The sequence below is a fragment of the Pseudorca crassidens genome, chromosome 16 (genome assembly GCF_039906515.1).
Source record: "Pseudorca crassidens isolate mPseCra1 chromosome 16, mPseCra1.hap1, whole genome shotgun sequence".
Lineage (NCBI taxonomy): Eukaryota > Metazoa > Chordata > Mammalia > Artiodactyla > Delphinidae > Pseudorca > Pseudorca crassidens.
Genome location: NC_090311.1, coordinates 24,920,889 through 24,948,306, shown reverse-complemented (window position 1 = coordinate 24,948,306; position 27,418 = coordinate 24,920,889). Strand labels below are relative to the sequence as shown.

Here is a 27,418-nt window from a genome sequence, read left to right as displayed (position 1 = left end):
AAGGAAAGCTTGTAGTACAAAAAGGAAGAAGTTAATAAGATTGCTTTTAATTCCATGAATGTATTTTTGCCATTTTATTATGAATTTTTCCAGCATACAGCAAAGTTGAAGAAGTTTTAATGATAACATACGCCCAGCACGTAGATTTTACCAGTAATATTTTACTATAGTTGCCTTATCAGATAGTTACCCCACCTATCCATTCCTCTATCTACCTATCAATCTTATCTTTCATATTTAAACTATTTTAAAATGGTGTTAGATTTATAGAAAAGTTGCAAAGATAAGTACAGAGCTTTCCCACATAGCCTGCACCTAGTTTTCCCTATTATTAACAGCTTACATTAGTGTAGTACATTTGTTACAACTAATGAAACAATATTGATACATCTTTTTAAACTAAACTCATACTTTATTCAGATTTCTGTAGTTTTTTCATAATATCCTTTCTCTGTTCCAGGATCTTCTCCAGGATATCACATTACATTTAGTTGCCATGTCTCCCTAGGCTCCTCTGGGATATATCAGTTTCTCAGACTTCCCTTGTTTTTGATGACCTTGACAGTTTTGAGGAGTACTGGTCAGGAATTTTGTAGAATGTCCCTTAATTTGATGTTTTTCTCACGGTTATCCTGGTGTTACAGGTTCTGGGGAAGAAGACCACAGAAATTAAGCCATTTTCAGCACATAATTATCTAAGGTCCATGCTATCCACATGATTTATTACTGAGGATGTTAACCTTGGTCACCTGGCCAAGGTAGTGTTTGCCAGGCTTCTTCATTGTAAAGCTACCTTTCCCTCTCCTTTCCATACTGTGCTCTTTGGAAGCAAATCACTAAGTGTAACCCACCCTTAGGTAGTGGAGGGGGGATTATTTGGCGTTCTTTTATATGGGGAGATTTGTCTCTTCTCATCCATTTATTTATCTATTTAATCATTTATTTATATTAAAATAGATTCTTGGGTATTTATTTTATACTTTGGACTAAAATCCAGTCTTTTTTTTGCCCCAATTTTTCCTGCTTTGGCGTTTGGGAGCTCTTCCAATTAGCTCTGGTATCCCTTTGATATACCCTCATAGTTTTATTTTTTGAGCACTTCCTTACTTTCTGGCACTACAAGGTGCTCCAGGCTCATCTTGTATATTCCCAGACCCAGTCCTAGAATCAGCCATTTCTCCAAGGAGCCCCGGTTCCTTTTATTGGAGAATGGTGTCAGAAACCAAGATCTGGGCACAAGGGGTGCTTGTTGCTACTAGAGTATTGTTCTTTCCAAGCTCTCTCAGCAGAGAGAGCTAAGAAATATATGCATGTATACTAACCTGTGTATAAGAACATATATAGATATTTAGATATAGATTATTACAGGTTATATAATCTATATCTATATAAGGATGCAGATTATGTCTATATCTATCCATCAATATCTGCATTAAGATTAACATGAGTGCATACTAATTCTTCCATTCTAATCCAGAACCACAAAGCTCATTCTAGCCTCCTCCTTTTGCTGATCTGTAACCCCTCTCACTGATAGTGGGAAACCTGGTTATCCACCAGCCATTTACTTATTTGCTCACTCCTGGCATACATATATAGCAGTTTCAGAATTGTTAACTTGTCCCCCTGGAGAAACACCTTTACCAACCAGAGTATAGGCTGATGTACTCTTTCTTTTGTCTTTAGTCTTACAGTTTCCAGTCATTTCCAAAGTTAGGTAGGTCAGCATCTCTTTTCCCTATTTCCCTTAGTGCGGTCATGTTGCACATTAGTAATATAGTTAGATTCTTTTGTCACAGGCTGTATTCCATCCCAGGATTCCCCCACCCTCCTAGTTGATTTTTTTAAAATTTTGCATTATTAAGGTTCACACATGTTCTGTAAAGTTCTGTGGGTTTCTACAAATGGATAGTGTTGTGTAGCTACCGCTACAGTAATATGCAGAATAGTTTCATGGCCCTGTAAGTCCCCTGTGCTTAACCTAGTCAGTCCTTCTCTCTCCCCAAGTCCTTAGCAATGACTGGCTGATCAGTTTTCCATCTCTAATGAGTTTTGCCTTTCCCAGAATGTAGACTATCTTTCTGCCTTCTTTCACTTTGCAATATGCATTTAAGATTCACCCATGTTGTTACATGGATGAATGCTTGTTCCTTTTGAAAAAATGGAAGGAACATATGCCAATTTTAGTTCAATCTCAATAATGAGTAATAACATTTCAAAACTTAATGTCTGCAAATTAATGACTTCATCAAAATTGATCTGTGCATCTTCATATTTAAAGGACAGTACAACCAGATTTGACAATCTATCTACTCATAGTTGATCAAAGAACGTTTTTTATTCATTTTAACTTTGAAAAGTTTCTTTCAAATAAAGAACAGATGTGCAAATTTCACAGTTAAACCTTACCACTCTTAGAGCTGTAGGAAAAGACATTCAATTTCACTCTAAGAGAAATGCAAATTAGAATTATGCAGTAATATTTATACTTCTCATTTTGTCAAAGATCAAAGAGTTTGATGACATAATATGTGAGTGAGAATGTGAGATAGGAGGAACTCCAATATATTGCAGATAGAAGTGTAAATTGGAGTATCCTTTAAAATTATGGCAATAGATATAAAAATTACAAATGCACATACCTTTTGGTTCTGCATTCTACTTACAGGATTTTTTTCTGTAGAGGAGCTTACATATGTGTGAAATGAGGTATGTAAAGATTATTTACTGCAGCATTGTTTGTAATGGCCTGTAATTAGAAACAACATACATGTCCATCAATAAAGGACAGATTAATCAAATTAAATCAAATCAAGTCAATTTAAATCGTACACTGTCATTAAATAGCCTATATGAAAAGATATAATAAGTGAAGAATGCAAGGTGCAGAGCTGTGAGTATAGTATCTGTATTAGGGCTTTTTAGAGAAACAGAACAAATAGGATTAATGGATGGATGGATGGATAGATAGATAGATGATAGATAGATAGATAGATAGATAGATAGATAGGAGAAGATTATAGGAATTGAGTCATGGGCTCATGGAGGGCATGAAGTCCCACAATCTGCCATCTGTAAGCTGGAGAACCAGGAAAGCCAGTGGTGTGATTCAGTCTGAGAACAGAGGCCTGAGAACCATGGGAGCTGATGATGTAAGTCCAAGTCCAAAGGCCCTAGAATCTGGGGCTGACGATGTAAGTCCCAGTCGGAGTCTGAAAGCCTGAGAACCAAGAGCACCAAAGTCTGAGGGCAGGAGAAGATGGATGTCTCTCCCAGCTTTACCTTTTTTTTTGAAGATTTACCCTTTTCCAGCCTTTCTGTTCTATTCAGGCCCTCAGAGGATTGGATGATGCCCACCTGCATTGGTGAGGTTGGATCTTCTTTACTCAGTCTACTGATTCAAATGCTAACCTCTTCCACAAACACCCTCACAGACACACCCAGAAATAATGTTTATTATCTATTTGGGGCATCCTTAGCCCAGTCAAGTTGACACATAAAATTAACCGTCATAGTATCCTTCCATTTATTTACAAAACATTTGCTTGCATATGCAAAGCTTATCTCTTGAAGGACACTCAAGGAATTTATAATGGTGGCTGATTTGAGGGAGAGAAGGTAGACAACTGGGCTGCAGGGTGGAAGGAGACCTACTTTTCATTGTGTACCCTTTGTCCTTGTAAAACTTGTACCATTTTAATATGCATGTAAATGTGATATAATAAATTAAATGTGAATTAAAAATCCTTGAAGAGTATAAAATAACTACAGAGAGCAGTAGGGGAGTGAGAGCCTTTAGCTCTGGATTTAGCATCATCTTGGTGACAGAAAAAAGAAAGAAGATGAATGGCATTGAGTGCAGCAGGCTTAAATGTGGCCAGTGTCGCAGTGATCCCCCTGCCAGATAAGAAAACATCTGTATCTAAGGATAAAGTGCTTATGCAAGGAATGCAACAGTACATAGATGAATATGAGTGTTTTTGTAAAACTCGATGAGAAAAAGCATTCTGAGAATATGAGGGGAATTTTTATATTGAGGATTAGTCCTGAGAGTCATCCTGGACCTTCCCTCTCCCTCCATCTACATATCTATGAATCATCAAATCCTAGCAATTTAACCACTAAAAGATATCACAAATGTCTCAACGTTCCTCTACCACTTCCCTAGTCTAATCTACCACTAGTCACTACCCCAGACTGGCAGTCCTGAATCCCTTCATTCTAAATAAGAATCCTTAGTAGTCTCTATTCTCTTTCACAGAACCCTTTATTTGTCTTCATAAGTCTTGTCCATATATGAGAATACTTATTGGTGTACTTGTTTGATAAATGTCTCTTTCCCCAACTGGACTATAAGCTCCAAGAAGTCAGAGACCATGTCTGTTTTGCTAATCACTATATCCCCAACTCCAAACTTTGTGTTGAATAAATGAATGAACTAGATTATGGAATTCATTTGATAAACATAGCTGTATACATAAGGGGAATATTTTAAAACTGCATTGATGAGAATATAAGGAGGTAAATTATCAGAAGCAGCTATGTACTTGGTCATGGAGGATGGTCTAGAAAATACACTAGGTTTTTTCAGTCTCTGACCTCCACAAGTGTGTCATGCTTTGAGAGCTGTCTTCCTAGAGGCTTCAGCAAGGCATAAGACTTCAATACTAGTAAATGGAACAATTCTCCTTTTCACTATTTCACTCTACTTTTGTGTAGAGCAAAGAGCTTCTTATTTGAAGACGTGAGGTCAAAGAAGACTGTATATATTGTTTTAGCATCACCTCCCTAGCAAGTCTGTACAGGTTGAGTATGAACTGGATGGAGTTCATGGCGAAGTTTTGCTTCAGGAATTTCCTGAAATAACCCTCCACAAAAGTTCGGCTCTCATAATTGAAGATTACATTGACCTCATGCACTGCTAGTGTACATTCAAAAGTTTTCTGGGAATCAAGACCACCATGAAGAAGTTTCCAGTGATTATGTTTTAATGACCAAAAGTACTCTGTACATACTTTTTTCATGTTCCATTGTGATAATTGTAATGTATTGCAATAATTTATGTGTCTGTTTCTTCTGCCTTTGTAATGTGCCCTTTTCAAGGACAGGAGTATAATAGGAACTCAATATATATGTCTTAAATGAATAATCTGAATTCAGTAACTGGATTTGCCTCTTGGAGGAAAATTTTATCAGAGAGAGAACAGTTCTAGTGTAATTCACCACTTATTAGCACTGTAGCTCTGGACAGATCATTTAATCTTTCTTCATTTTCCTCTCTTTTAAATAATTATGAAAAATGTAAACATAAAGAATAATAAAATTAACATCTACCTACCACCCAGTTTTATAAAATTTTAATATTTTGTCAATTATGACAGAGAGAATGCCATGTGTTCATCAAATCCTATTTCATTTTCCTCTTCCCTGGGCACACAAAAAGATTGCATCCCCCAGCCTCCTTTGCAGGCAGGTTGGTACCATGAGACTAGTTGTGTCAATGGGCTGTAAGCAGATGTGGTGTGTGTGTGTAAGTTCCAAAGTAAGCATAGAAGAACGAATTCTCTGGGCTCTCTTCCCTGCTGCAGAGACCATGGAAGCATGTTTTAAAATGGCAGTATTGGAAGATCTGGAACCTCCATCAGCCTGAACGACTGATGTATCCCTGAATGACTATATGGATCAGTGTTTGAGAATATCCCTTGCTCTACATCTTCATCAACACTGAATTTTGTTAGCTTTTAAAACTCTTCTGCCAGTTTGAAGGTGTGAAATCATTGTTTTAATTTGTGTGTGTGTGTGTCTTCAGGATATTTTTCTATTTCTTTCCTTATTTTATTTGTTTATTTTTTGGCTGTGTTGGGTCTTCGTTGCTGCACACGGGCTTCTCTAGTTGCGGCGAGCGTGGGATACTCTTCCTTGACATGCGTGGGCTCCTCATTGCATGGCTTCTCTTGTTGTGGAGCACCGGCTCTAGGAACGTGGGCTTCAGTAGTTGCAGCACGCAGACTCAGTAGTTGTGACTCACGGGCTTAGTTACTCCGTGGTATGTGGGATCTTCCCCGACCAGGGCACAAACCCTTGTCCTCTGCATTGGCAGGCGGATTCTTAACCGCTGCGCCACCAGGGAAGTCCTTAATTTGTGTTTTGCTGATTATGAGTGATCCTGAGCATCTTTTCAAATGTTTATTTGTCACTGAGTTCTGTGAGTGCCTGTCCCTTCACCCATGATGGTGGTGGGTTTCCTTATCCTAGTGTTTTGTAGGAATACTTTTTTATTTTGGAAATTAATCTTTTGTCAGTTACGTTCACTGTAAACACTTTCTCCAAATCTGTAGCTTATCTTTTTTACTTTGTTTAAAGTATCTTTGTTAGATAGAAGTTTAATTTATTATAAAAAAAAATTAAAAAAGAAAGAAGTTTAATTTATTATTCTCCTTCTTCTGCTGCTTTGTGTAAGAATTCTTTCCTATCTCATGGTCGTAAAGATATTTTTCTGTATTTCTTTTTGAAAGTTTTAAAAACTTCTCATTTTAAGTCTTTAATCTATCTGTAAAAGTTTCTGAGCCTGTATGCATGTGTGTATACATGTGTGTATGCATGTGTGTATGCATGTGTGTGTGTGTGTGTGTGTGTGTGTGTGTGTGTGTAGTACGGTATGAATGTTATTTTTTTCCATAAAAATAGCCAATGTCCCAAGACCATTTATTATTTATTTATTTTTGGGCCAAGACACACGACTTGTGGGAACTAGTTCCCCGACCAGGGATTGAACCCGGGCCACAGCACTGAAAGCCTGGAATCCTAAACACTAGGCAAACAGGGAACTCCCCCCAAGACCATTTACTGACTAGTCTCTCTTTTCAATTGATGGTAATACAACTTTGCCATATATCAAATTTCCATTTGTGCTGGGTTCTGTTTATAGGTCCTTTAATCTGTTTCATTGGTTATTTTTCTGTCCCTGGGTCAAAGCTATGCTGTCTTAATTGCTACAATTTTATAGGTCTTGATACCTGGTAGTATGAATATTCCTCTATCTTGATTTTCATTATTGTCTCGTGTACTGCTGACCCTTTGTATTTCAATGAAAACTTTGGGTTGAGCTTGTCAAACTCTACAAACAGCTAAAGCTGAGATTTTTTACTATTACATTTTCTGATTAGTACTAAGATGCATAGAAATTCTATTGATTTTCATATTTTGATTTTGTACCCAGAAATCTTGTGCCCTAATATTAATTGTATGTTGACTTTTTGGAATTTATAGGTAACCTATAGACTGTAAATAAGAACAGCTTTGGTTCTTCCTTTCCAAATCTTATATTGCTCCTGTACAGTATTAAAAGGAAATGGTTACTCTTACTCTTTATTTTGATAAAAATGCCTTTAAAGATTCACCATTAAGTATTTGTTTGCTCTTGTTTTTTCTCTCTATGCTTTTCTGGTGAATATACTTAAGCTAAAGAAGTATATTCAAACTTTTTATGCTTCATTCTCCTCATTTGTAATATGTAGATATCACCACCTGTTTCACCTATTTTGCTAGGCTATAGTGAGGATTAAATGAGATATCTTCTAGAAAAACCTCTGAAAATAGCAAAGTACTATATTCAAATGTCAGTGTGTGTGTGTGTGTATTTTTTTGCTCACTGCTGTATCCTCAGAACCTAGAACATTTTCTAGGACAAAGTTGGTGCTCAATAAATATGTGTCAAATGACTGTGAAGAAAGAGTACTAATAATAAACAATTGTTTCATGTAAAGTAATATTTCCCTACATCTTAGCAGAGATGGCAACAAGGGCATGCATGCTGCCATTCCCTGTATCACCTACCAGTGGCAGAAGCCACTAAATTATCTCAGAACCCCTTCTGAACTTGAACGCTCATACTCAGAACCCTTTTCAACTCAGTGTTCTAGTCAGCCATTTGCAACTTATTGTAGTTGGCATATGAAAAAGAACTTGTTTACCAATGTGCCTTAAAATTTAACCAAACCAATAGCATTTAGTCTCTACTTGATTGGGCATATGGTACTGTTTGAAATTGAGGGTTTAGTATTTACAAAGGTAAACATCCACGGGAGGGTTACATAACAACCGGCACATAGAAATTCCATTCTGTTTAGTTGGTTTATTTTTCTCATACAGTTCTTCAAAAGTTGAAAAAAAAAGATATCTTTTAAGTTAAAAGCAACATTAGGCCTACACAAAATTTTCCTTTTTATTAGTAAAATGTTCCGTTCATAAATTTATCTTTATTATTATATTGCTAGCTGGAAATGAATTGTGAGCATGATTTTAATAATTGGTTAAAGGGCTTAATTTAAAAAAATTTTTTTTCCAGCAAAACTTACTGAATCTTCTATTTCTGATAGGTAGAAATTGAGGCGAATCATAATAAGTCATCTTCTCATACAAGAACAAATAAGCATTAAATTTCCAAAGTAATTGTTAAGAACATAATTTTATTTTGTATGTTTATATTGCTTCTCATATTACATTTGCCATTTTCACTTCTTCTCATGTTATTAATCTGTAGTTTCATGTAAAAAGGGACCTTGTATGTTTCTCTTCCCAAACATTTCCACCTGTCACTTCCCTCCCACTTATCACAAACCCCTGTCAATTTTTGCCCAAAATTTAGTGATTAAAAATAGAAATGTAAGATGTGTGCACTGGAAGGACACGTTCATTTACTGAGAGGTAGGTGATCAATGAAACATATTATCTTGTATCAAACCACAAACACCTTATACCTGGAAAGAGCTGTGATTTCCCTGTGGTCCGTGATGCCTGTCATTTCTCACTTCTTGGCTTCCTGGGGAAATGAACGTGTTCCAACTTTGCACTCCTGCTGCTGAGGTTTTAAGAAATGTGTCATAACATTCAAAAAAATTCAGATGCTATTTTCTCCACTAACCAACCTTGCCAAAATCAAGCCTTGAGGCTCTTATGAAAGATTAAAATTTCAAAGCTAGTACTTTGTAGAGAAGGGCATACATCATTATTTCGCTCTAATCTGCAGCCACCTGACAGGCTCAAGAAGCAATCATGGCCAGGAACCAGATTTCAGATACTGTAAAGTCACTGTTGCTTTTCAATTTTGATTTAGCCCATACAAAAGCTAACAAGTAAGGAAATTTTCATGATAAGATATTATAGGAAAAAAGAGAGTTCACAGTAGTATGGTTGATATATATACATAAATATGTGTATGTATATGACATTAGGCAAGTTAGCTAAGGCCTCAAATGTCCTCTTCTGAAAAATGGAGATAATAGTATCTATCTCATAGGATTATGGTGAGTGTTAAATAAGATAATCTATGCAAAGTACATAGCACAGCACCTGGTAAGAATGTGTACAATAATATATAGTTTATGTAGACTATGTATTATTATCCATATTTTAGAACAAAGGTTGGATGGATATAAACCTAAATTTTAACAATGGTTATTTTGGGGTGGTGGTATTATAGGTGATTGCTTTTTTCTTTCCTTTGCTTTGGCAGTATTTCTAAATTTTCTCCCATGAGTCTATATTACTTTTTTTAAAAATAAATTTGTTTTATTTATTTTTCTTTTTGGCTGCTTTGGGTCTTTGTTGCTGTGCATGAGCTTTCTCTGGTTGCAGTGAGCGGGGGCTACTCTTCATTGCAGTGTGTGGTCTTTTCATTGTCTTGGTTTCTCTTGTCGCGGAGAAGAGAAGGCTCTAGGTGCACGAGCTTCAGTGGTTGTGGCTGCAGGCTCAGTAGTTGTGGTGCCCAGGCTCAGTAGTTGTGGCACACAGGCTTAGTTGCTCCGTGGCATGTGGGATCTTCCTGGACCAGGGATCGAACCTGTGTCCGCTTCATTGGCAGGTGGATTCTTAACCACTGCGCGACTTTTTTCTTCAGTAAGAAGTCAGTGTCCCTTGACCAAAAGTAGTCAGGTGGTTCTCACTCAGCAGAATCATGGGGCATATAAATGAATGTCTGGAGCTGCCTGTGTTAGGTCATGATAATGGTCCCCAATGAATCCCAGCTCCCAGTGTCCACGCCCCTTTGAAATGTGACTTTGCCACTCCTCCCATCAACAAACAGAGTCTAATTTTCCACCACTTGAAACTGGGCTGGCTTTGTGTCTTGCTTTGACTAATAGAATGTGACAGAAGTGATGCTATGTGAATTTCAGGACCTAGACCTTAAGAGACCTTGCAGCTTCTGGACTTCCCTGTTAGCACAGTGGTTAAGAATCCACCTGCCAATGCAGGAGACATGGGTTCGAGCCCTGGTTCAGGAAGATCCCACATGCCATGGAGCAACTAAGCCCGTGTGCCACAACTACTGAGCCTGCGCGCTAGAGACCGTGAGCCATAATTACTGAGCCTGTGCGCCACAACTACTGAAGCCCATGCATCTAGAGCCCATGCTCCACAACAAGAGAAGCCACTACAATGAGAAGCCCGTGAACCGCAATGAAGAGTAGCCCCTGCTTGTCGCAACTAGAGAAAGCCCGTGTGCAGCAACAAAGATTCAATACAGCCAAAAATAAATAAATAAAGAGACCTTGCAGCTTCTTCTTTTGCCATCTTGCAATCCTGAGATGCTTCGTGCTGTGTGGAAGCCCAGTTTAGCATACCTGAAGGATAGCTTTTGGGTCCCGAAAGACAGCCAGCACCAGCTGCCAGACATGTAAGTGAGAGCATCTTGGACCCTCCAGCTCCAGGCAAGTGGTCAGATGACTACAGCCACATAAGTGACCCCAGCTGAGCCTGAAAAGTAGATGCCTAGAGATTCAATACACAAGATTGTGAGACATAATATAACATTGATATTTTAAATTACCATGTGTTGGGTTGGTTTGTTACACAGCCGTGGATATCTGAAACACTGCACTTCATAAATGCCTAGGCTGCCCAAACAGCTTCAACTTCACAGGGGACGCTGCAGAAAGAAGGGATTGCTCTCCAAACATATTAATTTATTGTACAGTTGTAGAGAGTTAAAAAAGTCTTCTTTTTATCTTTGCTTTGTTATCTGAACTTAACCTTACACTGTTGTAAATCTATACAGCTGTCCCTTGGTGGATATGGAATTGAGGATTTCCTCGATCACCTACCCCAGGGGCAAGAGTGCTCATTTCCGGAAGTCCCTGTTTGAAACTTTTGAGAAGCATTGTCTCACTCTTATTTACCTATTGTGCGTCCCCCATTTTCTGGGGCTACCCTGGCTGGGATATCAAGGGACAAAACATTCATTCCTTTGTTAATCTGCTTCTTAAATGTTTATTGAGCACATTGAGACTGGGCTAAGCAATAAAAGAAAGCAGATGACTTTAAGACATGGTCACTGCTCTCCAGGACAGGAAGTTAAGACATGCAGATAATGTCAATAGAAAGTAATCCGTGCTAAATCACTGAGTGAATTATGGACAACTCATAAACCATATGAGTTTAGGGGAAGAAGGCCTTCCAATTAGAAGGGTCAGGATTGAGTTTATAGGAAACACGCAATTTGATTTTAGCCTTAAAGATTGAATTAAGAATTTGGTGGAGGTGAGATGGTGAAGGGTCATCCGGACAAGGGAATATTCATGAACAAAGGGCAGGAAGGAGATACAAGACACATTTGAGAGGTGTCCAGGAGACAAATTTAACTCAAGTGGAGGGTTCATTTACTGAAATAAATGAAACAAATATTTTCTGAATGCCTGCTGGTGTCAGACACTCTGCTAGTCTCCGAAAATATTGAGATAAATGACAGTGGACCCATTTCTAAGGAATGAGGAATCTAGTGTGCCGGTAGCAAATACACCCTTGTAGTGGATAGGATGATAAGTTTGTGGCTGAGTATCAAGGAAGATAAGTCCGGAAAAGTAGGTTGAGGCCAAACTGTTGGAAGACCTTGAAAGCCAAGATTTCCCCTGTATGGTTCAGAGAAATTTCCACTTTAAAAAAAAAAAAAAAAAGAAACTTTTTTTTCATATTAAGCTTTCTTTGGAACAGTATAATAGACAGATAAGAATGGAACTATTCTCTCTCAGTCCTTTTCCCTACGGCAGCCCCAGTGTTCCTCTACAGTCCCAGAGAACACAGTTTCAAAAACAATATTATTGTGCTGGCAATAGGGGCTTATTGAAGTTTTTTGGTTAAAATCAGGAGAGTCACATAATGTATGTAAGACGTCCAGTCAAAATAGATCACAATTTTTGAGCAATTACTAGGTATCATATTAAGCGTTTTCGAGCATCAGGATGGTACTATTATTACTATTATTATCCCCGTTTTAGAGGGGAGGGGTGTTTTCAGAGAGATTAGGTAAATTATCTAAGGTGTACAGTGGCCAGAGTAGAGTCAATGAGATCTTAGAGTCTGTGTCATAGGTTAGGCACAGCTGGGAGGGTGTGAAGCCTCTAAGCTATACTGCCTTCTAATCTGCTCAGCTCATACCAGACACTTGATTAATGATATCTGTTAGTATTATCATTTTTTCTAGTGCTCTTAAAAGAGGACAAGGGTCTAGGAATTGCTTCATACATTTGGATATACAATTTTAGTTGAGGCAGATGAGCTAATGGCCCAGAATCACTAAATTTAAAGACAACTTGGGACTTCCCTGGTGGTCCAGTGGTTAAGACTCTGTGCTCCCATGGAAGGGGGCACAGGTTCAACACCTGCTTGGGGAACTAAGATCCCTCATGCCATGTGGTGAGGCCAAAACTTTAAAAATAAATAAACAAAATGAAAATAAAGTCAACTGGTTTCAATACAGTAAATAAGGTACCAAATGATATCATTATTTACAATTCATCTATTCTGTTGGGGTATTATACAGATTCATGAAAATATCACCTTGATGGGTTTTGAGCTACTTAGAACAGTTTTCTCCATAAAGAAAAATGAAAAAACAAATGACCAAGAAAAGTACCAAGGGTTATATGGACGTAATGCATAGTTAAAGAAATGCAATTTCGAACAGTGAGGTTCCAGGGCTGCCATGTGGAGCTGTTCAGCTTGGGCAATGTGCAAAGGTGACTGGCCAAGGGAAGAGCAGTGTGGAAATGGAGTTCTGAATGGAAAATTACACATTCTGGCATGGTCTGTGTCCAGCTAGAAAGTTGGGAGTGGGGAGGGAACTTTAAAAATTCATTCACCCAGAGGGGACACCTTTACAAAATTTAAACAAAGGCATTCTATAAGTTTGCAGGGGTGTGAAGTAATATTTGCCACCTATTATTATTGGCAAAGATGAAAACCTTTTGTTAAGCTCACAACTGGTGAGAGTACAAGGGAAAGAGGCATTCTCTTGCATTGATTTTGGGAATTTTTGGAATTTAAATTGGGACTGCCTTTTAGGGAAATAATTTAGCAATATCTTAATTTTTTTTTAAATTCTCACAGCATTTGATCTAAGAATTCTACTTCTATGAATCTATGCTTTAGATATACTACACAAATAGGCAAAGATAACATTACAGGATGCTCCTTGCAATATTATTTATGAAAAGAAAAACCAAAAAACCACCTACATATTTGTGTAGGAAAGTCTGATTAAAAATTGTGGTGTATCTATATAATGGTATAATATGGAGCCACTAGGAGGAAATCTGTATGTACTTATATGAAAAGATATACAGAATATATCTAAATGAAACCAATCAGATTGCACATCATTTTAGATATTATGCTGTCATTTGTGCGAAAAAAGGGACATACATGTGTATAGGGTTATGGATTTATGGGACATTTCTGGAAGGATATACAAGCAATAGTTAACAGTGGTTCCTTCTGGGAAGCTAGGAGAATAGGGGTATGATTTTAATCTTCCATTTTATATCCTGTTTGTTGTTTAACTATTTTTTTAAAAAATAAGATGAAAACAAACAGGAAGGGTTTGGGATCCCATGTTCATCGCAGCATTATTTACAACAGTCAAGATATGGAAACAATCTAGGTGTCCATAATTGGATGAACGGATAAAGAAGATGAGATACACATACACATACTTACATACACACAATGGAATATTATTCAGCTATGAGAAAGACATTCTTCCGTTTGTGGATAGACCTTGAGGGTACTAGGCTAAGTGAAATAAATCAGAGAAAGATAAATACTGTATGATATCACTTACAAGTGGAATCTAGAAAAGCTGAACTCACAGAAAAAGAGACTAGAATGGTTGTTACCAGGGGTTGGGGTGTGTGGGGAAATGGGAGATATTGGTCAAAGTGTGCACACTTTCAGCTATAGGATGAATAAGTTCTGAAGACAACGTACAGCATTGTGATTATAGTTAATAATACTGTATTATATACTTGAAACTTGCTAAGAGAGTAGATCTTAAATGTTCTCACCACAAACAAGGAAATGGTAATTATGTTACATGGTGGAAGTGTTAGCTAATTCTATGATGGTAATCATTTTGCAATATATAAATGTAACGAATCAATACATTGTATACCTCAAATTTACACAGTATGTCAATTATATCTCACTACAGCTGGGAATAACAGGGGATTTGAGGGAACCCAGCTCTGAGACAGAGATAACTGTGCTGCAAGTTTATTACTTGAGCATGCTTGGGTTCAACACCTGTGGAAGGAAGGGAAGGAAGCAGGATTGGGCAGGAAGAAGGTGGGCTGTGAAGTAGTCTCAACAATGGCCTCAGCTAAGCCTATTGGGATCTCTGGAGCTGGGATGGCTCTTCAGAGCTGTCCTGCATCGGGGTGAGAGGGCCAGACCTTGATGTACCCTGGCATCAACCAGTCAATGCGTGAGGCTGTCACAGGAAGATGTGAACTCGGGGGAGGAGACTATTGAGCTGAGTCAGTTCTGGTCTCCCATCGCCCAAAAGGAGTAAGTCCTTCAGTTCTGAAGAGGTAACTGGGTGGCCTGTTTAACACCACTTCTGTTGCAGAGCCCATTTTCCTGCAGGCTCAATAGCATTGTAAATTTGTCAGGAGAACCCCACATGGTTAGCCCTTCAAAAGACAGCTGAGGGCTTTCCTGGTGGCACAGTGGTTAAGAATCCACCTGCCAATGCAGGGTCCCGGGTTCGAGCCCTGGTCCAGGAAGATCCCACACGCCGCGGAGCAACTAAGCCCAGGCGCCACAACTACTGAGCCTGTGCTCTGGAGCCCGTGAGCCACAACTACTGAGCCCGTGTGTCACAACTACTGAAGCCTGCGCACATAGAGCCTGTGCTCTGCAAAAAGAGAAGCCACTGCAATGAGAAGCCCGTGCACCACAACGAAGAGTAGCCCCGCATTCACTACAACTAAAGAAAGCCCGTGCATAGCAACGAACACCCAACACAGCCAAAAAAAAAAAAAAAAAAAAAGACAGCTGATACAGCTAAGAACAGCGCTGGCTTTTGGCTTTTGATCCTCAAACATTGCCTCCTCATATTAAAATATCGACCAACACCATTTAATTGCTGGTCTTCTTGAGCTCTTAACTTCTCATATTAAGCAAATTGTAAAAGATGAAATGTCTTCTCTATCAGAAACATCACTTTTTCTTTTTTTAAACCCTACTTCCACCCACTCATTGTTTGGCTCTTATTGCAGTGGTTTTAAATCCTCTGGTGAATTTGCTACCTGCTCTTGGGAATTAAGGGAATACTGAATTTTTCCTTCTGTGCAGTACATATATAAGTAACACTTTGACTACACAGAAACCCTCATTCTTTAATAAAAATGATGTTTTATTGAGGCTGAAGAAGCACATCAGTGCATTACAGTGCTTTTATATTAAAAATCAAGCTAGCTTGTTTTGCCAGTTTAATCAAGGGGTGAGTAATTGGAAAATAATTAAGTTGGCCTGGTTTACAGGAGTGTACCACCTTGTAAATGAGTTTTTCTGGAGAATCTGGATGCTATCAAAACATGATGGAACATAACCTCCCTTTGGGAAAGTAAATCATGTGGCTTGAGAGGAAGACAAAGGAAAGCTCTGGAAGAGAGCTTGTGCTTCTGAGTTTGTGGGTTTAGCAAGATCAGTTCTGGGGTTGGATGGCAATAACACTGGCGTCAAAGCAGTCTTTATCCTTTAATAATTCCCTAATCCTTGTTGTTATGTGAACCAGCAAACATTTGAAAGGCAAAGCTGTGGAATGGAATTAAGATGGTTTCCTGAATGAGGCAGAAAGGTTCAAGGGGAGCAAAGAACTTACAGTTTTCCACTGGAAGCCTACATTTTGAGAAATTTAGTGAATACCAATCAGAAACAAAATGTTTTACAAATCTCAGTATAATTATTGGTGCTAATCAAAGGCATAAAAACCACCAAAGTGGCTTCCACATTGTAGGAAGAGTCACTTAAAGGGGAGATCTTTCCCAGTGGTGGTCAGACTTGTATGTCTGGAAGCTTATTGGTTTGGATTTACCTCTAACCATTTACATAACATTGAGAAAAACTATGTCTATAATATTGGTCCATCTCAAAGAATGGAGGGAGTCATTGCCAACAGAGATGTTGGGGGGGCCAAAGCCCACTCAGGTCACCCCTGCATAATACCATTTTTCTTTCCTATGAAAATAAATTTTCAATAAACAAAGTTATCAAAGGACCATTTCTTAATGTTTTGCTTAGGGACCCTGACTGTATACTTAAGTTAGCTGCATATCTGTAATATAAACCTGGATTTATTATTACCATTACTAAGGAGAAGCCTATGAATTGCCTTTGAATAAGATACAAGGTCACAATAATTGATTATAATTATTAATTGATTAGATAACATCATTAAAATGTATTTTTCAGTTTCATTGAGGTATAATTAACATAGCAAATAGCATGTATTTAAAGTGTACAATTTGGGCTTCCCTGGTGGCGCAGTGGATAAGAATCTGCTTGCCAATGCAGGGGACACAGTTTCGATCCCTGGTCTGGGAAGATCCCACATGCCGTGGAGCAACTAAGCCCGTGTGCCACAACTACTGAGCCTGTACACTATAGTCCACGAGCCACAACTACTGAAGCCCACATGCCTAGTGCCCATGCTCTGCAACAAGAGAAGACACCGCAATGAGAAGCCCGTGCACCGCAACGAAGACCCAACACAGCCAAAAATAAAAACTAATTAATTAATTAAAAATTAAAAAAAATAAAGTATACAATTTGGTAAGTTTTGACATAAATATTCACCTATGAATCCATCACCATAATCAAAATAATGAACACATTTATCACCCCCCCCAAGTTTCCATGTGCCACTAAGTCCTCTCCCTCTTCATTCCCAACAACCATTGGCATGATTTTTATCACTGTAGTTTAGTTTGCCTTTTAGTTTCCATGTACTCCTTTTTGTCTGGCTTCTTTCACTCAACACGGTTTTTGAGATTCATCCATGTTACTGTGCACATCTAATAGTGCATTCCTTTTTGTTGCTAAGTAGTGTTCCATTGTGTGGTGTGAGGGTTGATTTTATGCGTCAACTTGACTGGGCTAAGGGATGCCCAGAAAGCTGGTAAAACATCATTTCTGGGTATATGTATGTAGGGGTGTTTCAGAAGAGATTAGCATTTGAGTCGGTAGACTGAGTAAAGAAGATCCACTCTCGCCAGTGTAGGTGGGTATCATCCATCTGTAAAGGGCCTGTATAGAACTAAAAGGCAAAGCAAGGGTGAATTTGCTCTCTGAGCAGGGACATCCATATTCACCTGCCCTCGGTAAGGAACACAACATGTTACAATTATTTTAGGTTTTCTCTGAAAAGAAAACTCATTAATAAGTAACCATAGTTTTCAATGATTTTAAACGTTGTAATAGAAGTCAATAAGATTTACCTTTACAATTTAATTGGATGTCTGCACATCTATATGTGAGGCTGTTGGAAAAAGGGATAATTTGGGGTGGGTTTGGAAGAACCGAAACTTCTGCTGCAGCAGTGGGTAGATGACAGCTTCTCAGGTGGAGGGAGAGGGCACTAAGTCCATAAGAAGGGGGGAGACAGGAAGAATAGAATATAGAGTCATAGAACTTGAGGACACAAAATTCTTTAGACGTCACCCTGTCGAATGTCTCATATTTAAAAGACCTTTCTGAAATGCCATGGGATAGCACAGAGCCTAAGACAATAGAAAAGATGGAAAGAGAATACCCCAGAGGTTTCAATGATGACACTGAGGTCTATGTTAGAGGCCAGTGATACCACCACTTTATGAATCACCTTTGTTGAAACCAGAAGAGATGTCCCTTTGGGCTGACAGACTCACAGGCTCTCAGCCTGATTAATGAAATGTGTGCTGGATTTCAGCCTTCCCAGACCCCTTTGATGGTGTGCTTTGGCACAAAAGCCAAACAAGTGTCTTTCCCCAAGCCAGAGAGGAATCTAGAAACCAGAATTTCTAACTCAGTTGGTTTGAGAGGGAGCTGATCAGAGTCAGCACAGTTTGAACACGAAGGTTCAAACAAAATAACTTTTCCAGCAATCAAGTATAGATCAGGGTGGCTAAGACTTGATAATAAGGCCAGGGGATGGAAATCAAGGTGCTGTGGATCCAGGATAAGAGGGGACTAAGGACTGATTGGAGAACTCTATCTGCAGAGGTCAGGTTCTAGTGGAGGATCTGAAAGGCTAAAGGAGAATGATGACAGGGGTATTTGTGAAGCTGGTCAATATCCTACTCGGCACAATGCTATACTTTGATGCTACAGTTTTTATTCCAAAGTTCCCTCATGCTGAAGTGATACATCTGAGCTGAGACATGGGGAAACTGAATGTGTGTGGGGACTGTGAATTGGTCTTTAATAAGAAAACCAAAACAAAACCTCCATTTGATTTTGGATGATGACAATAATGAATAAACTTGAGTTCCACTAGACATGAGACAGGATATAATTTTTAAATTTATCCACTTCAGTCCAATGTTTTCTTTTTTTAAAACTTAATTAATTTTTGGCTGTGTCGGGTCTTCATTGCTGCGCGCGGGCTTTTTGTAGTTGCGGCGAGCAGGGGCTACTCTTCGTTGCGGTGCGTGGGCTTCTCATTGCAGTGGCTTCTCTTGTTGTGGAGCACGGGCTCTAGGTGTGCGGACTTCAGTAGTTGTGGCACACGGGCTCAGTAGTTGTGGCTCGCGGGCTCCAGAGCACAGGCTTAGCAGTTGTGGCACACGGGCTTAGTTGCTCCGCGGCATGCGGGATCTTCCCGGACCAGGGCTCGAACCCGTGTTCCCTGCATTGGCAGGCAGATTCTCAACCACTGTGCCACCAGGGAAGTCCCCAATGTTGTCTTTAAGGACAAATAAATAGACAACTTTGTATCAGTATATTAGAAGTATGTTGTGTGGTTCAATTTAAGATCAGGTGAGAATTTTAGGAAACATGGAAAGCATTCTATAACATTCAACACCTAAATTGAAGTATACATACACCTGAAACTAACATGACATTGTAAATCAACTATACTTCACTTAAAAAAAAATAAATTGAAGTACACATTGCTACTATTACTTTCCAAGCAAAAACAGAATGTAGAGTTATTTTTTTTTAACTTATGTAGCCTTTGATTATGACCCCAGGGACTTTGAAATAGCTACTGAGATACCATCTACGCTTTTTAACTGCCATTAAAATAATTTTAAATTTTGTTAGGCAAATTTAAGGCATTTCACTTTATTACCAGAATTAACTGGATTACATATGAATTTTCTAGTTAAAACTATCTTGATATTAACTCTTCAATTTTAAGGGTTAGAATTTCAATTACGGAATTACTGAGAGGTTAGTCTGGTTTTCTTAAAGTCTGGTCTATTGAGCACCTTTCTTGCAAGATGGCACTGTAAAATGCAGATTCTACGGTTAAAAATGTTTGAGAAACAGTGGATAATCTTGTGCAGAAACGCAAAACACATTAGCCCATTAAAAGTTCTGCAGTAAGAGAAATTTTAAAACTTTATTTAGCCAAGAGTTTCCCAAAGATATATGGCTGTAGTACTCCTTTTTAAAGTAAAGTTTTGATTTACTTAACCTTGTTCCAGTTATAGATTGCTGCTTAACAAACTTTTCTAAAACGTAGTCACTTAAATTAACAGCAGTTGTTTATTTAGTTCATGAATCTGCAATTTGGGCAGGGCTCAGTGGGGAAGGTTTGGCTCTTCTCCACTGGATGTCAGCTGGGGTCGTTTGAATAGAGTCAGGAGGATCTACTTCAAGATGGTTCACTCGCCTGGCTGGCAGGTTGATGCTAGCTGTCAGGTGGGAGCTCAACCAGGACTGAGGGCCTGGGGCCTCTGTTTCCTTCCACACAGTTTCCTCCACATGGGCCTCTCCGTGGGTTATTTTGGGCTCCCTTAGAGCATGGTGGCTGGGTTCCAAGAGTGAGCGTTCCAAATGACAGGAAGTGGAAATTGCCAATTTCTTAAAGTCGGGGTCTAGAAACTGGCACAAGTGTCACTTCTGCTGTATTATATTGGTTAAGCAGTCACAGATCTAAGATTCATGGGGAGGGAACATAGATACTTCTCTTGGTGGAAGGAGTTTCAAAAAATGTAGTGGATATATGTTAAAATTATACACATAGAAAAATGCACAAACCATAAGAGCAGAGTTTAGAGAAATTTTGCATAATAAATGCACCCGTGTACTCAGCACCCAGAAACCTCCCTCCACCCTGGCTCTGCTCCCACCCCATTGTCCTCTTCCAGTCACTACTCCCTCAAGGGTAACCAACATCCAGGACTATAATACTAAAGGTTAGTACAGGGTTTCTCAACCTCAGCTGGATAATTCCTTGTTGGGGGTTAGGTGGGGAACTGCCCTGTGCATTGCAGGATGTTCAGCAGCATCTCTGGCCTCTACCCACCAGATGACAGAAGCACCCTCTCCCCTAGTTGTGACAACCAAAAATGTCTGCAAAAATTGCCAAATATCTGGGAGGGGGGCAAGCAAGATCACCCCCAGTTGAAAATCACTGGGTTAGAAGATAATATCTCTCCTTTATTGTTTGTCTAAATCCCACTTAACCATCTAGAATATAAGTTCCTAGAATATATACCTGGCGTATAGTAGCAAATTGAGACTATCTATTGAATGGAGGAGTGAATGAAAGGTAGCAATTCTAAATAGGTATTTAAAGTCTCAACTCTATATATTTACACAGCTGAACCCTCAATTACATATAATTTGTTCGTTTTTGTGAGAAATGCCATTTTATGAAGTTCACATGGATTTAAAAACTCGAGAATATATATGCATGTAAACAGAAATATATATTGGTTAATTTCTTCCTGTAGCAACTTAAAATACAAGCCATGGAAATAGAAAAAAAAACTGTGATCACCCAGACAAATAGGCAGTATCCCATGATAGTGTTAATGATTTACTGTAATAAGCCACAAACTGTGGTTTGTAATTGCTGTGACAGCCTCGTGAAACAGGAATTTGCAGTAACAAAGTTTTCGTTAAAAACCTGGGTGAGGCACTAGGTTCTAAAAGATTAGAAGGGGAGTAGGAAGAAGTACAAGATGGTAACAAGGGCTTGGAAAGTTATTTCTTTACAGGAAAAATCTAAAAATTTCTTTTGGAAGATAGCCACTGACTTTACTCTGAAAATATCCCTCCCTCCCCCCAGCACATGTGACAGTGTGACATCTCACTAGGTAAATTTTGTAAGGGTTATCCCAAGAATAGTTTTCAGTGGAAACGGGATTCTCAATGAATTTCAGCAGACATGCCCTTCTTTTTGAAATTCCTAACTACAGTTATTACTCTTCAGTCAAAATTGTGTCAGAAAAATGGACACAGTTACTAGTAGATAAGGCAACTAGAGTTAGGGGCACCATGAAAACAGAATTTTATAGTTGCCAGGGCTCTTAGAGACCATACGATCATTCTGAAAGGGCAAACTACTACAAAAATTTTACCTTAGCAGTTATCCTGTTTTCTGGGTCGTTCTGAATTGTTTCAACTCCTTGAAGACACCTCTGTTAAAATTGAAACTCGGGCTTCCCTGATGGCGCAGTGGTTGAGCGTCCGCCTGCCGATGCAGGGGACACGGGTTCGTGCCCCAGTCCGGGAGGATCCCACATGCCGCAGAGCGGCTGGGCCTGTGAGCCATGGCCGCTGAGCCTGCGCGTCCGGTCAGGGAAGGTCCCACATGCCGCGGAGCGGCTGGGCCCGTGAGCCATGGCTGCTGAGCCTGCGCGTCCGGAGCCTGTGCTCCGCGGCCGGAGAGGCCACAGCAGTGAGAGGCCTGAGTACAGAAAAAAAAGAAAAAAAAAAAAAAAAAAAGTGAAACTCATGTGTAATCCTCAGGGTGTAGAGTAGTGACTTGTGCACAGAGCTGGTTAATCACAGGACAAGTAATTTTGAGCCAGTGCTCAAAATGATCACATCCAACATATCTCTTATGTAGCAAAGAGAGAAGAAATATAATACATACAACTATGGAGCCATATTAGCACAAAGGCTTCTATCAACCTCACAGGCTTAGTTGCCTGAATGCTGTGGCTAGTTAATGTCTGAATGAAATAAATTTGATAGGGATTATTCAAATCCTTGAAGTTGAAAAGATGTTATGGCATCTAGATTTTTAAACTGGAATTTGAATACCACTTATAAAAGAAGTATGTCTGTACAGTTTTTTTTTTAATTTCCTAAGATCTGAATATGTTAAGACTTGTCATTACACTGTGAAATGCTTATGATTCATTTGAGCAGAAGCAGCTAGGGATGAGGAGAGGGTGGGAGTGTGAGTGTAACAGTTCTGTATGACGCAGAAAGGGAGATGAAGTAGAAGGGAGGAAGTTTTGGATTCCTTTTTTGAATCAAAAATAGCTTAAATCAAGTAATTTGTTTACTTTTAAAACAGGAAAAAATGACCAAAAATCTGTAGTTTCCTGAATGACACACAAATCCTATTTCAGGAGAATAATTGTCATAATTGCAGGTTACTTTCTTAAAATACCTGAAAAAATTCCTTCCTAAAAGTGTAAGTTCACAAGGATAGAAAAATATATTTATACCACAGGGTGCTCGTACACCAAAGGAATTTGCTCCTTCCACGTAACCTCCACAGTAGCATTTAAAGAACTTATTAGAAAATTTACTGCCTAAATTAGAAATTTGGAAGGGAAAAGGAATTGACATGTAACTTGATTTCACTAGGTATAAAATTCTTTTATTTTCATTCATTATCCAACAAAAATTTATAGAATACGACAAAGACATGGGGCTAGATGCAGGGGGTGTAAGGATGAGCAAGACACAGTCCCTGCCCTCAAAGTCTAGAGGGAGAAACATACACATACTTTCAGACATATACTCAAATATACACATGCTCACACACACAAACAGACCCACATATACCCCCATACACATATATTCACATACATATTCATTGCTCATACACAAACACACCCAACACCCATACACTTTCACATACTCACACACATTCACATATAAACATATTTACACATACACACACACATACATTTGGGAGCTCACAAAGTGGAGACCATGAGTAGAGTATGTTTCCAAGTTACAAAGGGAAGGAGAAAGAAATAACAGTGGCAACAATCCTGTGAGACAGCTATTACAGAAGCTCAGTACGGCTAAGGAGATAGTCATAGTGGAGTTGTTAAATGCTAAGGAATTGGTTTACCAAGATCTAGATTCAAGTTCAGATCCTCCATTACTATCTCTGAGGTCATGTTGTCTCAGTTTTCCTCACTTTTACTTGGGAGCTATCACAGAACTTACCTCAAAGGGTTTATATGAGGTTTAAATGAGATGATACATGTAAACCACTTAGCACAGTGCCTGGCATGTAGTAAGCACTCCATACATATTCAGTTTTTAATTTTTAATGATATCCTTATTATTATCAGTGAAGGTTAGTTATCTGGTAAATTGTGAAGACAGTTCTCCACTCACCAATCTGTCAGTGAGTGGAGACAAAACATTGTGTATTAAATGAATACTTTACGTGGCCACTGTTTAAACTTAATTTTTAAAGGATTAAAAATTCAAGGAAGGCAAACTATATTTACAGTTAACACAAACATCTAGATATCCCACTGGCCGATGAACTCACAAGTGTAGGTAGTGTGCTACATGAGGGGCAAGTTTTTCGCTAACGTCACAAGGGTCTCTGGCCCAATGAGTGGAGTTTGATAGTAATACTTGCTACAAATGTAAAAAACAAACAAACAAAAAAAACCCATCTAGATATCATGGTCATTATTGGGAAAATCTGAATCTGACTAAATATCATCTCACCTGGTATTATTAAATAATTTCTGTGGTTGTAACTTCATGGAAAAACTATATAAGCTATTATTAACTCCACAATCATTTCACCAAAGTATGTTGAACTTGATCACCTCATTTATACACTACTGACCATGTCATTTGATATTATTCATTGATATGATGAGGCAATTCATAAAATAAGAAATAAAGGTGGCCAGTATACATCTGAAAAGGTGTTACATCACCAACAATCAGAGAATTGTAAATGAGAGATTATTTTGGACTATCTTGGCAAAGTTTAAAAAGATGGATTGGGTGCTATTGAGGGGCTGGTGACACTGGCATTCTCATACCTACATTGTTAGTAGGAGCAGAGATTAGTACAACCTTTCTAGAGGCCAATTTGGCAATACAAGTAAAAACAATTAAAAATATGTTCTTTGATTCAGCAGTTCCACTCCTTGAATTTTATCTTAAAGGAATATAATCAGACAAATACACAAAAATGCTTGTATGTGCATGCTCACTGCAGTGTTGTTTGTGATGACCAAAAATTGGAAACCACCTAAATGCCTGCCAGTAGAGAAATGCTTAAATAAATGATGGTAGAGCTATACACTGGGACTCTATGCAGCTATTAAAAAGATAGATCTATTTGTGTTGACATGAAAGATGTCCATGATCCATATCAGATACCATTTTTATATTAAAAAGGTATATGCATAGAAAAAAATTTGGTCATCTATAACTTTTTAAAAGCAGCTTTATTGTGGTATAATTTACATACCATACAATTCACCCATTGTAAGTTTACAATCCAATGACTTTTGGTAAATGCGTATAGTTTTGCAAGCATTACCACAATCCAGTTTTAGAACTTTTTTGTTACCATCCAAAGTTCCCACCTGCTCATTAAGGCTTAACTTTTAACAGTGGTTAGGTTGAGGATGAAGTCTGGGAGAGTGAAGGCAGGAGGGGAGAATTATAGACAGCTTCCTAGTTTATCATTTCTGTCTCATTTGAATTAATTTACACCAAGAATATACTATCTTTTCATTGAGAAAACAGTAAAGGTTTTTCTATTTTGAAAAGAACAAAAAAAGGAAACAGACTTATACCCTTTGACCCAAATCTACTTCTGGTAATTTACCCTAAGGAAATAATCAAATATGTGGAAAAGGATCTGTGAACAAATATATTTATCAATGTTTTATCTGAAACAGAGAAAAGTTGTTAAGCAATCTAAATATCTCATGATGGAAGAAAACAATTACTAATCACACTGAAATATGAAAGGTACAGGATGCAAATATTTATATGCAATCTTTATAATTTTATCCATGTAAAAAAAGTTAATGCACAGCCAGAAAGTCCTGTTTGGAAATATAATGAAATCTTTCCAATGGTTATCTCTGGATGGTAGAATGATAGCACTTTTAATTTTTTTGTGCATTTCTTCATTTCCCACAATGAGTATGTATTTTCTTTACATCTGAAGCCAACTACATAAATGATACTAATTAAAAATAGGGTTTCCCTGGTGGCGCAGTGGTTGAGAATCCGCCTGCGGATGCTAGGGGACACGGGTTCATGCCCCGGTCTGGGAAGATCCCACATGCCGCAGAGTGGCTGGGCCCGTGAGCCATGGCCGCTGAGCCTGCGCGTCCGGAGCCTGTGCTCCGCAACGGGAGAGGCCACAACCGTGAGAGGCCCGCGTACCGCAAAAAAAAAAAAAAGAAAAGATTGATTATGGTATTGTTTTCACAGGTGTTTCCATTTGTCAAAACATAAAAGTGTATATTTTATTTATTTTTACAATAACTTATTTTCTCATTTTTATTGAAATGTAGTTGATTTACAATGTTGTGTTAGTTTCAGGTGTACAGCAAAGTGATTCAGACCATATATATATATATATATTCCTTTTTAGATTCTTTTCCATTATAGGTTATTACAAGATACTGAGTATAGTTACCTAAAAGTATATATTTTAAATATGTACATTTTATTGTATATCAGTTATACCTCAATAAACCTATTAAAAATAGTCTTGAGAAACAAGATCATCATACCCCTCTTACTGCAAGAGGGGTTTTGTTATGCCATTTTGGGGCTGGAGGACAAAATGATTTGGTAGGGGTACTTAGACAGCAAAATGGCCTCTGCTCCAGATAGCATGCATGCATGCATTCATTCATGGAATCTGCCTTCCTATCACATGCCAGGAATGTTGGTAGGTACCTGCATATCATGATGCTTAACCAGCCACTGCCCTGAAAATGCTCCCTCCTAGTGGAGGGGAAGGCGCGGCACCATCTGACAGATTGCAGCCAGCACCCACATTAGGTCGTTTTCCACTAGTGCTGTCCAAGGGGGCCGGAGGCAGATCAGGAAGTGAAGGCCTTAGTAAGTGGTTCAGATGGAGTCACGAAGGGTGACACCAGGATTACGGCTATGGAAGTGGCCAGAAGAAGGTAGATTACCCTCAAGGGAGTGTCGTGGTCATCACTCAAGAAGCGGGCTTAAACAATTTTTATATGTTTATGTCTGTCTTACGTGCACACTTGTAACAACAGCAGGAACTGAAATTGAGCGTTTGCCGGTGCAGGCACCTTGCAAAGGGCTTACATCCATTGCCTCATTTACTCCTCGCCACAACCCCCAGGTCGGGACTTTAAGGACCTTCATTTCACAATGAAGAAACTGAGGCTCGGAGAGGTTAGGCGCCCAAGGTCACAGAGCTCATAAGCTCTGGATCCAAAGCAAACAGCCACCACAGATACTTCCCACTCACTCTGGGGCCCGTTTGAGAAAGAAAAGGTCCAGATCGGGACAGCTCAGCTTTCGCTCGCTACGTATTTTCCCAGATCCAGAATGGAGGAAACATCCGCTACAACAACCAACAGGGTCGTACGCAAAGGGGTAACTCCATCAAAGCCGTTGGCTGACAAGAATTTGGGGCTTGGAGGACAAACCCGGAGCAACCGTCAACCAGCTACCAGCTCAAGCACCAACAGCGCACCCCGCGCCGGGGGCAAGCAAGCCTCCTAGGGCCGCCAGCTTGCGGGGCTCAACGCGCGTGCGCGGGGCCAGAGGGGCCACCCCCGCGCGAGTGCGCGGAGAGCCTGGCGCGCGGCCGGGGGAGCGCGCGGGCGCGCTGCGGCGTCGGCGTTGGCGCGCGCTTTAGGCCGAGGCTGCGTGGGCTGGGGAGGGAGCTAGGCGGCGGCGTCGGCGGCGG

At 39.2% G+C, this 27,418-nt stretch overlaps 1 long non-coding RNA gene and 1 pseudogene across 1 annotated transcript; one reads left to right on the top strand and one right to left on the bottom strand.

Moving 5' to 3' along the window:
* LOC137208412 (uncharacterized) lies at nt 1-22,341 on the bottom strand. Its single transcript, XR_010935625.1, has 3 exons — nt 21,852-22,341; nt 2,643-2,749; nt 1-647 (listed from the first exon to the last, which is right to left on the bottom strand). It is a non-coding gene; the product is annotated as an uncharacterized lncRNA (long non-coding RNA).
* A 1,619-nt stretch (nt 22,342-23,960) lies between these two features.
* Nucleotides 23,961-24,122, top strand: LOC137209549 (small nucleolar RNA SNORA62/SNORA6 family; annotated as a pseudogene).
* The last annotated feature ends 3,296 nt before the right edge of the window (nt 24,123-27,418 follow it).